This window comes from Hyperolius riggenbachi, chromosome 1 (genome assembly GCF_040937935.1).
Source record: "Hyperolius riggenbachi isolate aHypRig1 chromosome 1, aHypRig1.pri, whole genome shotgun sequence".
Lineage (NCBI taxonomy): Eukaryota > Metazoa > Chordata > Amphibia > Anura > Hyperoliidae > Hyperolius > Hyperolius riggenbachi.
In genome coordinates this window covers 466,925,843-466,943,980 of record NC_090646.1, presented here as the reverse complement: position 1 = coordinate 466,943,980, position 18,138 = coordinate 466,925,843, and positions in this window count along the sequence as shown.

Here is an 18,138-nt window from a genome sequence, read left to right as displayed (position 1 = left end):
TCATACAACAAAGCACAGATTCTCCTGACAGGTAGTTCTGTAGTAAAAGCAATAGTCATGCCAGGGATGTAACATCATCATCAGCAAAACATTAATAGAGCCTCCAGAGTGTGTGTGTGTGTGGGGGGGGGGGTGTGGGTGTGGGTGTGTTGTTTTACAATTGAAAAAGTACCCAAAGTTGGTAAAAGTATTACCAAAATTATTTTGCTTGCTGCTGGTTTAAAAAGCATTTCATTTAGGCCTCGTTCAGACTATACACGCTGCCGTGTGCATTTTGGCAGCGCGTATAGTGTGCGACGCGCAAGAACGGTAGAAGGGCATAGACAGCCCTTCTACCGCTCCCATCATATGCGCTGCATGGCAGCGCGATTGCGCTATCGCGTGCTGCACGCATTTTTGGTAATCGCAGCGCAGATCCCATTCATTGTAATGAATGGGATCTGCAGCGCAGCGCATAGTAGCGCAGATGGCGTGCGATCGGACGCGTTGCGTTCCGATCGCACATCCATCTGCGCTAAATGATGTGAACGAGGCTTTAATGTTTCAAGTGGATCAGCACCAATGGATAATTTTGACGTGCAGCGATCGCCCCTGGAGTGCACAGGGATGTCCAAGCAAATAAGTTGTCAGGATCCGCACCGTCTAAAATCTTCTTTTATTTTAGCTCTTTAAAATGTCATAATAGGCATAAAACGTGTATCACACTGCCATGACGCACGGCGTTTCAGAGTAACTCTTTCCTCAGATGGCGTCAGGTACACACTCAGATAAACAGAAAAGCCTCACTTTTATAGTCCCAAGCTGGACCTGATGGAAGACTTCTAGCATAAATGCAAATTCGTATCCTTCACAAACCAATAGGAATGCTTTCCATGCACCACCATAGAAATCAATGTGTTCAGGCTGGAGACATACATTTTTGCCAAAGCTTCACAGGAATCTTTATTGGTCACTCAGACACAAATACCACACTCCAATGTTCAGAGTCAGCGTTATTCACTGTAACCATTCCTCAGCATTATGGGGTCAGCTAAGCTTACAAAAGCTGACAACATCCATATTAGCATTAAAAATGTCTCCAGCCAATCATCTGCATGGCTACAGCGTCCACCCTAAGACTGATATCGCCAGGGTCGGACTGGGAGACTGGGGGCCCACCAAAGAAATTTCAACCTGGGGCCCACACATCCCATGATTGCAGTGAAAAAAGGGCGTGACCATGCACCGGAAGGTGGGCGTGGTCATGATGTATTATGGACAGGGCCAAATGTACAGAGACACTGCTGCTTAGTAAAACTTTGCATAGAGTCCCCTCCTTCAATATAAAGTAATGTCCTACTTTGCAGAGGTTGCGACCGCAGAGGTTGCGTCCGCATCGGGGCCCTTGGGCCAAAGGGGCCCCGAAGGGCCCTCCCTCAACTACAGTATTAGCTCTCTATTGGTCCTGTGCTCATAATAATCACTTCTATAGATACTTTGAACAGTGGTAATCATTAACAAGCTCTTTCCCATCCCTTTCTTGCACCTCTGACACTGTAGTTGCCATTGGCAGGTTTTGGTGCGTCGTATCAATTGTTATGTATTGAGTGCTTGGGGGCCCCATTGTAAAATTTGCATCGAGGCCTACAGCTCCTTAGCTACGCCACTGCTCTCAGCATGAGTGATTACAGCACTGAGAAGAGAATTTTTGTGCTGCAGGCAGCAATTGGAGCTCTGTCAGACAAGGAGGGGGGCCCAACAGAGACCTGGAGGTGGGGCCCACCGAGGGAAAAAACTGTACTACTGTGGCCCAGTCCGACCCTGGATATCGCAGCCCACCAATCATCTGCATCATCAATGCGTACGTCTCAAGCTACATTGCGTAACCTACAGCGTACCTCCAAAACCGCCGACAACGTCCGCCCAGGGACGGATCTAGACAAAGCTGCGCCTGGGGCAAGGTCAGATTTTGGTGCCTAAAGGTCAGGTTTTGGCGCCTAAACTGCCATTCCCCATACAAATTTTGTCGCCTTTTTAAGAATTCAACAAACTGCGCATGGGGCAAGAGACCCGTCTGACCCCCCCCCCCCCCGATCCGTCCGTGCGTCTACCTCAGAACTGCATGCGTACATCTGCCAGTACACCTGAGCAACCAATCAGCTTCAAAAGCAACAGCGTCCGCCTAACGACTTCCATGCGTATCTCTATTGCGGCCGATATGCATCAACATCCAATCCGCTCCAAAGCGACAATGTCCGCCTGAAGACTTCAGTGCGTATATTCCATGCGGAACATCTGCATGAATGTAAAACAACCCCTACGCATAATTTTGCCGTATAAAGCGAAAAAACACCAAAGTTCATGAACTGGAAGCCCCAGGTAAGTGAAACTTATTTTTTAGGGTTAAGGTTCCCTTTAAGCCACCAGCAAGCAAAAAAATACTCTGAATAACTTTGCGGGTACTTTTTCACTTACTTTTTGGTACTTTTTCAATTGCAGTGCACTGAAAAGTTTTAAACAGAAGATGAAAAATCATCTCCTAGGAGAAGACTTTGGAGAAAAAGTGAATTGGATCAGGCGCATTGTGCTTTATCGGATACAGATACACAACTTTAAATAAGTATAAATTATATATCAATTAGATGAGCAGAAGTCATGTATAGTGATTTCCCCATAGTGACCCTCCACAGCTAGGTGTGTAGCTTTTCTTAGGGACAGGCAGACTAGGCAGATTTCTGGAGCGATACCTGCGTGTGTGTGTGTGTGTGGTGGAATTGGAAGGAAGGGGGGGGTGGGGGGGCAGGGTAAGGGTACCACAAATATATTCTTAGAACACACTGTATCGAATACGTACAGTTTATTTAACTGCTAGTTTCTGAAATTGGGCTTCAAACAGAAATGCCAGACAAAATGTTTCTTTTCACTTTGGATAGAACAGGAAAGAGTTCAGACCCGATCACATTTTATTTCTGTTCAGATCATTGTTGGGAAGATTTCACCTTACAGAAGTGGGGCAATATCTTCAGTAATGACAAATACTGAAATAAATGGAATGCAATCAAAGTTGTATCATGTTTTTTTCTTCCTGTCTGAGTCCCCATTTAAAAACAAATCTCTCATAAAACAAGATACAGCAGAGTCCCCGTCATCTGGAATTCAGGTAACCAGAAGTCTCCACTAACCGGCATGCCTGATGGATAACGGGGACTTTTCTAAGGGTTCGGAGGCGTTTTAAATACTTACCGAGCCTCCAGCAATGTCCTGTAGTCTCCCTGCAGCTCCTAGTGGTTTTTCGGTGATGTGCATGGAAGCCAGCATGTCACCTGACACGATGTGTGTCAGGTGACACACCGGCTTACATGCACGGAGGATGCCGAAAAGCCATCCGGAGCCCGCTAGAAGCTGCAGGGAGACTACAAGACGTTGCTGGAGGCTCAGTGAGTATTTCTGGGTGAAGTTTGTGCTTTTTTGACCGTTGCTAAAGCAAGCGGCAAGCACATGTATCTGGCATCAGGCAATCCCCGTTGGTGCCGGATGCTGTACATGGGGAAACCCAGACAACAATAAAGGCTTGACAATGTTTTCAAAATTCTCCCACTCTAATGACAGCAAAAATTAATGTTTTGGCTGGAGCTTTACTGTAAGTTCTGCTGCCTTACCATTTAGTTACTACCGGCACTGTCATCTGTATACAGATACAATTCTTATGGTTATCCTGTTATAACTGGATACTAATCAGCCTTCTGTTTGTTAACATTGCAGCTTCATTTCAGTGACTGTAAAAGCCTTCTAGATGACAATGTGACCCTCATCAAATCATCAGCCTTGCTGATGGGTAGGTTTCAGCTGGCTGGCAGGCGAAGCGGTGCTCAGCAAGACAGATCACTGCAGAGAGATTTAGCTGTGCAAGTTATATGTCTGATAATCCTACTCTCCTCACTCAGTCCTCTTTTTGCACAGTGTATTACTTAAAGTGAACTAAGCACCATTTTTAACACCCATCTCAATAGCACATTAAAATTGCATGCCAACAATGTGTGTCATTATTAAAAAAAAGTTCCATGTTACCTTTTTTTTTTTTTTACATTTAAAGTTTATCACAGGTTTTTTTAGCCTACCCTCAGCAGGACAGCCCGACCACAGAAGTTTCAGGCAGCTAATTAAGGACTTAATGACTAATGTAATTGTTTTAATACACACATTAGCAAGAAGTAAACAATACATTTTCATCAACAGAGGGGGTGAGTAATTAGGACAACTTCTTCAAAGAGCTTATCCAGAGGAAATGTGTAAAAATAACATCTGTGACTCCTGTAAATGATGGCGACAGGGGGAGGGGGAAACATGGTTGGTCCTATAGCTATTACAAACCAGGCGCAATTCCAGGGAAATAAAGGGTGCTTAGTTCTCTTTAACATGCCCATACATTGGTCGATGGGACAGCATATTTGATCTTCAGATAAATCCCTCTATCGAATCTGATCAGATCTGATCTATTGCTGCCACACTATTTCCAACTAGTGTTGGGCGAACAGTGTTCGCCACTGTTCGGGTTCTGCAGAACATCACCCTGTTCGGGTGATGTTCGAGTTCGACCCGAACACCGTGACGCGTACCCTCGTATGCGTCATCACGTAGAGGACGTGAGGTCAGAGAAAGGGCGGAAGTACCACAAGGGTACTACCGCTGAACCGCCCGCTGCCCGGCCTCAACGCGTCACTCTCCTAGGCGGACTCCTCCTCCTCACTCACTCCACTGCCAGCAGCCAGCCACCGGTACTAGTATTAACTTTCAACAAACTTTTGTTATGGGGAAGCGGGCAGAGGGGGGAGCGCTAGCGGAGGGGGTGGGGGGAATTTCTGACCCCCCCCCCCGCGATCGGGGCATGCTCCCCCCTTATGCCTGCGACCCCATAGGGGGGCCGTATTGCGGCATGTTCGGGTCCCCATTGACTTCCATTGAGTTCAGGGTTCGGGCCGAACATGCCGAACATCTGGCCCATGTTCGGCCTGTTCGGCCCGAACCTGAACATCCAGGTGTTCGCCCAACACTACTTCCAACATCCATAACATGCACAACACCCATACCCCCCGGAGCCATGGTGAATGTGGAGTGAGTGTGAAGGGTGGTTTTGGCTCACCTGTGCGCCTTCTCCTCTGCATCTTCCTCCATGGGCGCCTGTATCCCATGATCCCATGGCATGTTCAAATCTGCAGGATATTGATACCACAAATCGAGTAATGTATGGGCACCTTAATGTGGAAAGAATTGTTAAAGTACAACTATAACAGAACCATACAGGTTACAGGCTCCATAACAAATGAGAGAAAAAAGTGACTGTGAAACACCTGTATTTATATACACAAACTCTTATGGCATTGTATATTTAGATATGAGAGGCTTGAACCAGTAACAGTGCACATATAATAGGGAATACGCTCATAGAAGTATATATAAGTTAAAATAGTACTAGTGTACGATAGACTGATCAGCATATAAATGCTGGACAAGTGTGAATGCATGGAATTAGCAATGATGGTACATACCATAGAGGGAATCGAGATAGTTCACATGTGGCGTGATCCACTGGTCCGTATGATCACTTTGTCTAAGCCACATGTGGAGCACTCCTGCCTCCCTCCAGCCTACACTTGTATTTTACCTTGTCATATACTTCTATGAGCATATTCCCTATTATATGTGCACTGTCACTGGTTCGTATCTCTCACTATTGTGTTTAGCACTTTCACCTACGTTATACTCACCCATAAAGGACCCAGGTTGACTCCATCACTGGATCATACAGATCCAATTTTTTGTTGTCCTTGTAGGGATTATGCAGATGCAGGGAACGAGGCAGCAGGTACTGGTCATCCCCTATATCCTGCATGACTGAGGGGAGACCAAAAGTTTGTTATGTGTTATAACAATTTTAATTGGTTTTAAATGTGAGTTGTACACGTGTACATTTTGATACCAATAAATATATGAATCTTTCGACACCATTGGTTGTGCAGCTATATTAGCATGATTCTTTCCTTTCTTCCTAGGTATTCCAGAAATAGAGACAAACAGAAAAAATATGCACTTGAATGTAAATACTGTAGGGTGACAAAACATTTTTCATCACCAAGATACAGGGATGGCCTTAGGTTTCACAATGCCCAGACTGAAACTAGACATGGTGTCTTTGAGTATAGGTAGGTAAAGCTAGGCCTCGAATATGGGTAGTCAGAGATAGCTCCCCAGTATATGCCAGAGAATAGACAGAGGTATCCCACAGTATAAGGTAGTAAGAGGACCCTTCAGGTAGCTGCCCCCAGTATAGGGAGCTAGAGTTGGCCCCGGTATAGGTAACCTGTATTAGGTAGCCCCCTGGGTTCTACTGATGCCTAACAATATTGTGATGCCTTGAGTGGCCGCTCAGTTTGCTTTGGGTAAAGGCTTGCCAAGGTATGAAATATCTACACTTAAGAAAAGAATAAGAGGATGAAATCCCAGATACAATAGGTTATAAGTTCTGCCCTATTTTTTCTTGTAATTGCTGCATGTTTTCTTAAACAACTACTTCTGTTAATGATATTTATATTTCTGTATTATGCACCCATGTTTGAATCTTATTTTGTACATTACCATAAGTTATGCTGACACTATAATAATAATAAAATATTAATCATAATAATATATCATTCACAATAATTGTGATTTTTTTAATGACATAAAATGATCTAAAATTAGAATTTAGATTCATTAAGGAATTATTTTATTTTAAAGCACCTATTGACATTGTTCCTCTTTTGTACTAAGATACGGTAAGGAGTTAATAGTACTTCAGCAACTGCATATGTGTGCTTATTTATATTTCTTTCTTGAAGAGTCAAGGAGCTGCACTTTGAATACTGAGGCAAGAGGAGGAGGCGGTGAGGCTCTAAGTGACTGGAGTCTGTGCACAATTGAATATTTATTGACATCATCGTCTGAGTGTCCACCTAAAGGACTTGACTCGTAGGCCAGATCATTCTATTATGGGCTTCTGCCAATGTATCCAGTAGCTCAGTGATCGATTGTAACATCTTTTCAAATTGTTTGTTTGTGAGTAATAAAAGAAAGCTTTAAATGATTCTAGAGCTGTACAGAGAATACAAGCCGGGGCTACACAATGTCTTGAAATAAGACAGCTCATATATTAAATGTATTGCAACATGGAAAAGCAAAGAAGCTTTCCTTTTCAGTGCCGACATTTTAGGTGATACATTTCAGATGCATACCAAGGGGGTTAGGGGAGACATCAACCCTTGGTGCCAAGTAAATAAAGGGGGTAGGGGCAGGCTTCTTCATTCAGCCAGAGTATGGGGTGTACACAGGGGTGTACACAGAGTAAAGTATGCTGACCTACTACAGCATTTCCTCATCAGACACTGGACTTTCTTGTCCATTCTACTGTCATAGGCAGTGATCATGTGACACATCAGTCACCCAGATGATTGAAGCGCCTGTGAAGGCAGAAGTTGCAGAAGTTCAATGGCTGAGAGATAATTATTTAAGTGGGTAACTATGACTAACTTTAGGCTGTGTTCCCACTAGCGCAGAGAACAGATATTTTTCTGTACATTCTCCGCTCATCGCTAAGGCCTCTTTCACATTACAGCACGTGCAGGAGAACGGCTCCTGCACACGTTTAATAGGCTGCGGCATGTCGTCGGGAATCTGCGGTGCGAAGCTGAGTAGCCGCGGTAGTAATTAATTAACCCGACGGGGAAACGCCGATTCCCGATGTTAAAATGCTCCCGGGTGCATCGCACCGCAACGCATCGAAACGCAGCGTCGGGTGTGAAAGGTAAAATGAAAGTCTATGGACTTTTATTTTACCTTGGTCAACGCAAAGTTTCGACTTTGAAATGCTTAAAAAGGGCTGTAGTGTGAAAGAGCCCTAAATAGACAGTGAACGGCTCCTATGTAACAAATAGGAGCCGTTCACACTTGTCTGTCTGCAAGGGATCCGCGGGATCCGTTGCAGTAAGCAGACCACACTTCTGTGCAGTCCACGATAATCCTGGGCAGGCGGATGTGTTCCCCCATATAGCCGATATATCCCCGGGCTCCAGCCACACAATGGTTGGCCATCAGAGTGGACACTACACTGTCAGCTCCCACTGGCTGCACATGGTCCGACACCAAGTGGGAACAGAGCCTAACTCAGTACACTCATTTTCGGAACTCTACAAGGAGATAAGAAAGTGGCTGAACATATACAGTAGATGTTCAAACCAGACAAAAGCTACCCTGTTGAGGCTAGATTGTATGTTAAAAATGTGTGAAAGGCTTACTACAAGTGGTAAAATTAGTGTTGAGCTTAGTTGGAATGTCAGTGTTAGACAATCCAGATTTTTTGTAAAATAAAACTTTCCACCTTAAACAAATGCAGAAATTTTATTAGGATTTGAGATTAAAAATCATTGTGCATATGAGTTCTAGTGTACAAAACATTAATATGAACATGTAGTACAGGAAGAGAATACCACAAATCTTGTCAAATTAGACCCCATACCATCTATGTGATGAGGTATTTTCAAAGCTGGTGGATTTTTAAAGGCCCAGAGTAGAAATCAGATATCAAATCACGTCTTCAGAAGTGTCAAAATATGTCAGTGTATTAGTAGGCTACAATTTTGTGTGACTCCGCTACATCATTGGGTTTCTGGAAATACATATAAGATTATCTAAATACAGTGTTTTCTGAGAGCTGAATCGAGCAAGTTTGTTTTGTCCAAAATTTTCTATGTAAGTTAATAAGAATGGACATTTTCTCAAATCAAAAGGATCCAATAACTTGTCCATCTCCAGGGTTCAACTAAAAACCTTTGGGGCAAGAGCTTTCTCTCATGCTGCCCCTACCCTGTGGAATGCCTTGACAAACTTAAAACAGCTCCAACCCTGGACAAGTTTAAATCATAACTGAAAAGCCATCTGTTTAGTTTGGCATTTATGATCACATAATAACTGTTTCCCCTGTACACATCACTGTGTACTGATCTGAGACCACCTTATGGGCTTTGGGTCCTGCAAGAGAAATGCAGCATTGTCTATTTGCTACGTGTGCTAGGTGTCAAAGTAATTAACCACTTCACAACTGAGGGGTTTTACCCCTTAAGCACCAGAGCAATTTTCACCTTTCAGCGCTCCTTCCATTCATTCGTCTATAACTTTATCATTACTTATCACAATGAAATGAACTATATCTTGTTTTTTCACCACCAATTAGGCTTTCTTTAGGTGGGACATTATGCCAAGAATTATTTTATTCTAAATATGTTTTAATGGGAAAATAGGAAAAAATTTGAGAAAAAATTCATTATTTTGCTACTGTAATTAAAACCCATGAAGTGTATTTGCCCATTTGTCCCCGTTATAAAACCATTTAAATTATGTCCCTATCACAATGTTTGGCGCCAATATTTTATTTGTAAATAAAGGTGCATTTTTTTCAGTTTTGCGTCCATCCCTAATTACAAGCCCATAGTTTATAACGTAACAGTGTTATACCCTCTTGACATAAATATTTAAAAAGTTCAGTCCCTAAGGTAACTATTTATGTATTTGTATATGTATATGTATAATTACAAAAAAAAATAAAAAATTGGGGAGTGTGGGAGGTAATGAGTTAATTTTTTGTGTAAAAGTAATGTATTTGTATATGAAAAATGCTTTAGGGTGTAGTTTTACTATTTGGCCACAAAATGGCCACAGTAACCTTTTGTTTATGCGACCTGCAAGCGTAGGAAGTACGCTTGCAGGAAGTGTTATGAGGCTGGGGAAAAAAATTTTTTCACAATGATCGCGCTGATTCTCATAGAAGCATCCGATCATTGCGGGGGGCTTAGATCAACGAATGGGAACGGTTTTTATCATTCATTGGTCTCCGGACGAGCGGGCGGCGGCGTGCACGAGAGCGGGGGAGCACGAGCGAGCGAGCGGGAGCGAGGACAGCGGCGGGAGCGGCAGGAGGTGCGGATATCTCCATCCCTGGTGTTGACAGGGTAGAAAAAGGAACGGAGATATCCGCACCGCTGGTGGTAAAGTGGTTAATATTATTATTATTTAGTATTTATTAGTGATGATCGTAATCAGCTAATTGTGATTCTGCAAAATTACGCATACATTTTAGCAATTACGCCTATACGTAATTACAAATTGTTAATTCAATTGACTTTACATAATCATTCGTAATTACGCATGAATTTATGCATAATTTTGTACAGACTTTGGTGGTGAATAGCAAAGCCCCCATGCATGTTATTGCTACCAAAATTGCTACATATGTTAAGGAGAATAGTGGGTACAAGTCAAAAACAATATTTTTTAAAAAGACCTTGTAGTTTTTGAGAAAATCGTCCCCCTGTGGAACCCTTTATGAGTATTGCATGCTTTCCTGTCATGCTGGAGCTACTTCTGCCCTCTTCCTGTGTCTGATGTGTTTATGAATTGCCACTATGAGTGCGTGTAGCATGTGACACCAGCACAAATGTAGTAACGCCAGTAAATACCTGACCTAGTGAAACATATCTGGGCTCAGCTCATGGCTATGTTACTAAAAGAGAAACCGTGACCAAGAATTGAACTTCATCCCAATCAGTAGCTGATGCCCCCTTTCCCATGAGAAATCTTTTCCTTTTCACAAACGGATCTTCGGGGGGGCGGGGGGGGGGGTCTGTATGGCTGATATTGTGGTGAAACCCCTTCCATAGTGGGATGTCAGGACCATGGTGATGCTCTCCACGGCCTCGTGATCATGGGTAACCCATGATCAATAGCTGTTTTTTCTGATCACGAGGTCGGATCGCCTCTCGATCACGGATTCAGTTCCGAATGCACCCGTGATCGTGGTCAAAATCCGGCTCGTGATCACGGATTTAGCCGTGATCACGCTCGTGATTATTACCTGAAAACCCGCTGAGCAGTTAATAGCAAAGCCCCCTTACATGCTAGTAACACCAAATTTGCAGGCTATGTTACGGAAAACAGTGGGAACAAGAGGATTTTTTTCAAAAAGACCGTATAGTTTTTGAAAAAATCAATTTTAAAGTTTAAAAGGAAAAAAGTATACATTTAAATGCGGTAAATGACAGTTAATGTATTTACCGCATTTACACGTATACTTTTTTCCTTTTAAATTTTAAAATCGATTTTCTCAAAAACTATATGGTCTTTTTGAAAAAAAAATGTTTCCTCTTGTTCCCACTGTTCTTCTTAACATATCTGGCAAATTTGGTGTTTCTAGCATGTAAGTGGGCTTTGTTATTAACCGCTAAAGGCGACAGGTTTTGAATCACGAATACTTTTTTCCTTTGAAACTTTAAAATCGATATTCTCAAAAACTAAAAGTTCTTTTTTTAATTTTTTTTTTTACATTATAACCACTTCTCACCTTTATAAGCCATGTAATTTTGGTGATTGTAGCATGTATGGGGATTTTGCTATTAACGTTAAAGAGAACCCGAGGTGTGTTTAAAGAATGTTATCTGCATACAGAGGCTGGATCTGCCTATACAGCCTAGCCTCTGTTGCTATCCCAAACCCCACTAAGGTCCCTGCAATCCCTCATAAATCACAGCCGTGCTATGAGGCTGTGTTTACATCTGTTGTGTCAGTCTCAGCTGCTCCCCCGCCTCCTGCATAGCTCCGGTCCCTGCCCCCATCCCTTCCCTCCAATCAGCAGGGAGGGAAGGGATGCAGGCGGGGACTGGAGTTCTGCAGGAGGCGGGGAGAGCAGCAGACTGACACTATAGAGATAAACACAGCCAGCTCTGACAAGCTGTTTGTCAGCAGCGTGGCTGTGATTTATGAGGGATTGCAGAGTGCAGGGGGACCTTAGGGGGGTTTGGGATAGCAACAGAGGCTGGGCTGTATAGGCAGATCCAGCCTCTGTATGCAGATAATATTCTTCAAACCCACCTCGGGTTCTCTTTAAAGTCGGCCGTGATCACGGATTCTACATGTAATCACGGCTAAAATCCGAGTCTAATTCGGATTTGGGCTTCAAATCCGGATCACAATCACGGCGTATCTGGATTTCGATACTGCCATTGCCGGATTTACTCGAATTCGTTATCGGGGGTATCCGAGCATCACTGCCTGATAGTTTCCTGTCTGTGAACCTCATTGTATTGTGGGCAAGCTTGGGCTCACGAGTCCCTAAGGACTCAAATTCATGACTTAAATGAGGCTTAATTGCCTCAGCTGTGTGGCTGGGAGAGAGGGGGTTACTTACCCATAAGTCCGTCGGACTTCCTGTGTTCCAAACGTCTTGCACACGTCCAATTGGACGTGTTGCAAGACTCACTACTGCGCTTTCCGGCTTGAAGGAGGAAGTGCGCGGTAGTGAGTCTTGCAACGGATCCAACAGGACACGTGCAAGCGACTTGGAAGTAGAAAGTCCGACGGACTTATGGGTAGCTAACTCCCTCTCTCCCAGCCGCACAGCTGAGGCAATTAAGCCTCATTTAAATCACAAATTCAAGTCCTTAGGAACTTGTGAGCGCACCACTTATTGTGGGAAATAACAGCTGTTTACAGCCCGGTCCAACTGCCAAAAAAGCAAGCAGCATCTCCTTCCACTGACATCACCTGCCAGCAGTAAAAAATTTCACCATGTGGTAAATGTCAGAATGTAAATCAGGGAAAGGAAAGATTTTACAATGGCAAAGGAAAGATTTTACAATGGCAAAACACTGACTTAATCATTTATATATAATTATTGTAAGAATGAAACACTTCTTTATTACATTATTTTCAGTGGAGTTCCTCTTTAACAGCTGGCACATGATAGATCAGCAATACTGCAGCTAACAGAACTTAAAGGACAACTGAAGTGAGAGGGATATGGTGGCTGCCATATTTATTTCCGTTTAAGTAATACCAGTTCCCTGGCTGCCCTGCTGATCCTCTGCCTCTAATACTTTTAGCCATAGCCCTTGAACAAGCATGCAGCAGATCAGGTCTTTCTGACATTATTGGCAGATCTGGCAAGATTAGCTGCATGCTTGTTTCTGTTGTGATTCAGACACTACTGCAGCCAAATAGATCAGCAGGGCTGCCGGGCAACTGGTTTTAAAAGGAAATAATTATAGCAGCCTCCATATCTCTCTCACTTCAGTTGTCCTTTAACTATTACTGAATTCCGGGTTACTTTATGCAATGTGTGGAGTAAGCACTTAAGCTTCAGTAAATAAATAACACAAAAATAATACAGCAGTGCTATATAAAAGGTCAAAGCTAGACTGTAAACTCAGAAATAATGTACTGTACAGCACTGCTAACGATGCACGGGATTCGCGGACACTTTACACATATATTGCATATCTTAATGAAGCTTAGCTACAGAAGCAAGCTCTCCTGCGAAGAGATGTTGAATGCATGATGTAATTAATTAGCATTTGCTAACCCCTAGGCAATTTCATCTTTCCTCTGACAGGGGAAGCGGCTGCTGTTTTGTGTTTTAACAGAACCTTTGTGGCCTGCCACTGGTCATTACATCCGCAATGACTCTCTCCGGACACAGGCCGTGACCCTTAGCCAGCTTCCCCAGGGACAAGCATAAGGTCAAAGTGCAAGCCCAATCAGTGATGGTCTAAGTTATACTCAGCATGCAGATAGCATCAAAAGCATAGTATGCTGCTACTCTGTTCCTGCATGTCTGACAATCACACTGATCAATGTTTAGCATTGCCCTCCTGATCACATATTTCACAACTATGGCTGTATTTTGTGTATACCATTCTCTGTATTACTATAAGTACCCCATGTTTCTTACTCTGTACAGCCACTGAGTATGTTGGCTCCTTTATAAATCAATAATACTAATTATTACTATTATTTATTTATAAAGCACCACCATATTCCATGACGCTGTACAGAGTAAGAAACAAACATGGGGTACATAATAATACAGGCAAAGGTATGCACAAAATATAGACACCGCTACATAATACAGAATTTGTAGTCATAGTAATTACAGTGACCAATGTAACATGATGAACAAAATGTATGCAAACAAACACCAAAAGGGTGAGAGATCCCTGCTCCTGTGAGCTTATCTAAGCAATCTAAAGAAATAGGGATGAAATTAGAGGTGGGTAAGTATACAATGAGCCAGATTCATTTCACTTTTCCTCCTAAATATTCTTTTAGGAGATACTCTTTCATTTTCAGTTTAATTACCTAAAGACCGCCCCACGCCAATGGGCGTGGATGCGGCGGCAGCCCCAGGACCGTCTAACGCCAATTGGCGTCAAGTCCTGGGGCTCTAATTTGCATGAGATTGCGCGCACGCTGCGCGTGCATCTCCTGCACGGAGGGCAGGGCTCCGCCCCCTCTTCAGTCTCCGAGCGGCAATTGTCGCTCGGGAGACTGTTAGATGGCGTGATCGCTGTCTATTTACATAATGCAGTGCTGCGATTGGCAGCAGTGCTGCACTGGGGACAGCCATGTGACACGGCTGTCCCCCTGGGGGACAAGAGAGCGATCGGCGATCATAGAATGAAGCCTATGAGAGCTGATCGCTATGATTGGCTGGCTGGGGGGAGGGTTTTAACTACTTAGTGACCGCCCCACGCCAATGGGCGTGGTCGTGGCGGCAGTCCCAGGACCGCCTAACGCCAATTGGCGTCAAGTCCTGGGGATGGGATTTGCAGGAGATCGTGCCCAGGCTGCGCGCGCATCTCCTGCTTGAGGGGCGGAGCTCCGCCCCGACTTCAGTCTCTGAGCAGCCATTGCCGCTCGGGAGACTGTTTCGCCGTCTTTACCCGCTGTACAGCGCTGCGATCAGCAGCAGCGCTGTACTGGGGACAGCCGTGTGACACAGCTGTCCTCTCTGAAACTGTGAGAGTGATCCGCTGTCATAGGCTGAAGCCTATGACAGCCGATCACACTGATTGGCTGGCGGGGGGAAGGAGGGAGGGGGATTTATACATATATTTTAAAAAAGTACATTTTTATTAAAAAACAAATACATAAACATTGATAAACAAATAAACACATGTCTGGGAGGGTGATCAGACCACACCAACAGAGAGCTCTGTTGGTGGGAAGAAAAGGAGGGGGGGGAATCACTTGTGTGCTGAGTTGTACGGGCCTGCAGCTCTGCCTTAAAGATGCAGTGGCCTATTTAGTTAAAATTGCTCTGGTCTGTAAGGGGGTTTTCCACTGCAGTCCTCAAGTGGTTAAATAAATGAATGAAGGGACAAATAGTAAAAAATAATAAAAAAAAGCAACATAAATATTGATTAAAAAAGATAAATAAACACGGGGGGGGGGGGGGGGTGATCAGACCACACCAACAGAGAGCGTTGTTGGTGGGGAGAAAAGGGAGGGGGAAGGGAATCACTTGTGTGCTGAGTTGTACGGGCCTGCAGCTATGCCTTAAAGCTGCAGTGGCCAATTTAGTTAAAACTGCCCTGGTCTTTAGGGGGGTTTTCCACAGCAGTCCTCAAGTGGTTAAAATTACATTTGCATCCAGTAATTGAAAAAGTACCAGAAAGGAGGCAAAAAAGTTCTTAGACTCCCTAGATTTCACTGTCCAGCCTCCACCAAGAGAGCCTTATTTACTGAGTCAAAAATTGCAAATTGTGATAGTATGACAGTATGAGGCAGCGAACATAGGGCTTGATTCACTAAACCGTGATAACTCAAATATCACACGTTATCAAAGATATCACACGTTATCAAAAGTTATCACGCTTTATCAAAGTTAACACGCCTTATCAGAGTAGCATAGCGAGTGCTACGATCCCGCAGGGGCTCAGGGCAGGACGAGTGCCATTGCCAATTAGCAGGCATAAGTTCGTAGCGCTCGCCATGCTACTCTGATAAAGCGTGTTAACTTTGATAATGTGTGATATCTTTTGATAAGGTGTGATATTTGTGTTATCGCGGTTTAGTGAATCAAGCCCATAGTGTGGGTGAGATGTAATGCTGCTGCAGTGTGCAGTAAACAACACAGTCCTGCAACTGTGTACATACGGAAAAGGGATGGCAATGCTTAGGAGAACTCATGGAGAAGCATGTGATCAGTTTGATCAACTGGTAGATTTGTAAGGCTCTGATTTGCTGGTCATGATCATGTGTTAAATCAGGAAGTCATCTCAGCAAATCAGAACCTCTATCAGCTGATCAAACTGATCATATGCTTCTCCATGAATTCTCCTAAGCATTGCCATCCCTAATAAGGAGTCATGATTGGCTACTCTAAAATGAATAGGGAATAGTGCATGGAAAAACATGTTTCCTATTAAAAGCTAGGTATGAGAACACTTTGCAGATTCTGCTCCCTCAGAATTTCCTTGGATTTCATTGCATACTCAGCAAACACAGAAGAGCCTCAAGAAATACCACACCAGATCAGGATATAATCCTAACTCCTTAAAGACCAGAGACTGCTGGTACCGCAAAACATCGGCTCCTGACGAATCGCAGCACATACCTGCCGATCACGCCATTCTCCCATCATCATAGGACCCTCTCCCTGCTTTCTCTATGGTAGCAGAGTGCTGTGTGCTGGTCAGGAGCAGCTTTTATTGGTTCCTGACCCTGTCAATCAATGTAATGTAGGGGGGCTACCCTGTCATTCAATGTAATGAAAGTGTCCCCTGATCTGCTCACAGAGCTCTGCCGTCATATCAGTGGCAGAGCGAGTGAATTGCGGCAGAGGCAAAGTGGCGTGATCGGCAGGAGCAGCGGTACCGTGCGGCCGCAATGTTGAAATCTATGTCCTGTCAGGGCCACGCAGCCACAAGCAGGACGTAGATTTTAACCGCAATGGTCTGGAAGCAGTTAAACATAAATAAATTGTTTATTGAGCCAAATGACATTAAAAACATTTAAAATATCCACAGAGCCAATGAGGCAGGGCATCTATAATGTTGAATTTGAATATACAAACATATAATGTGAATATGATAAAAAGCAGAGCAGTCCTGGAGAAAAACAAAAGTGCTAGTGCATGTTCATGATGGATCTACTGTAAACAGTTGTATAATAACAATAAAGTGCTAATGCATAGAAAAACACAGTGTGACCAGACCAGGGCAGTTTCTAGGCTAAATTGCACCCAGGGCGAGGGTGTAAAAATGGTGCCCCCCCCCCCCCACCCCCGTAGACTTGCAAACCCTTAAGGTGCGTACACACATGCGACTATAGTCGTTTGTAACGATCGTTCCCCGATCTTTACCAACGACGATCGTTACAAAAAACGAACCAACGACTATTAAGGCAAACGACGAACGAGGCAAATCGCTACAAAACAAAGTTCTGTCTTGGCGGATTTTTACCACCGACGATCGTTAGCAAAAGTGGTACATCGTTGGAAACGATCGTTCGTACCAGGCTGGACATGCGCATTTCACTTTTTCTCCAAGGAACTTTACAATTTTATGCGCAGGCGCATTAAGTGCTTTTACGTGGTGTAACGTTCGTTCTAACGATGTGATCGTTACACACTTTTTACAACTAACTTTACTTCGGTCGTTCTTTCGTCAATTAAAAGATCGTTCGTCGTTGACAACGAACGATCGTTGTCACATGTGTGTACGTAGCATTACTCTTATAGACAGTCACACAGCCACAGGTCACAAGTAGATCTGCCTACTTACTACTGTAGTGACCAGCTGCTCATCCAGGAGGAAGCAGGCTGCAGGGACCAGGAAAACACACAGGCGAAAAGAGTCCGAAAAGCTGACTCCTCCATGGGTAACGCGCACTGACAGCCTGTAGTCCTGCTACAGGACATCAGGTGTCATCACACAGTGGTGACGTGATGATGACTTGACATCTGACAGCCCAGGAGGAGTCAAGGAAGGTGATCCCGCTTGTAATCTTCTTTTTTCTTCCATTTGGCTGCACGGCGAGTCACCAGTTTCCTTGCGGTTATGTCCTTTTGCCTGCGCCCACCTTCTTCTACTTGCCAGTCTGCGCCCAGGGCAGTAGTTATAGTAAGGGGCTACCTAGCAAGAAACCCAGAAAAGTACAGAGTATCAAATAAAGTATAGTGAGAAAACGCCAGTTCTACAAACCGTATTAAAATAATAGTAAAGTACACAATGTAGGAAAGGAACAATGGAAACCTCTGCTGTCCACCCCGCCACAGACCTATCGTGATTCACCAAT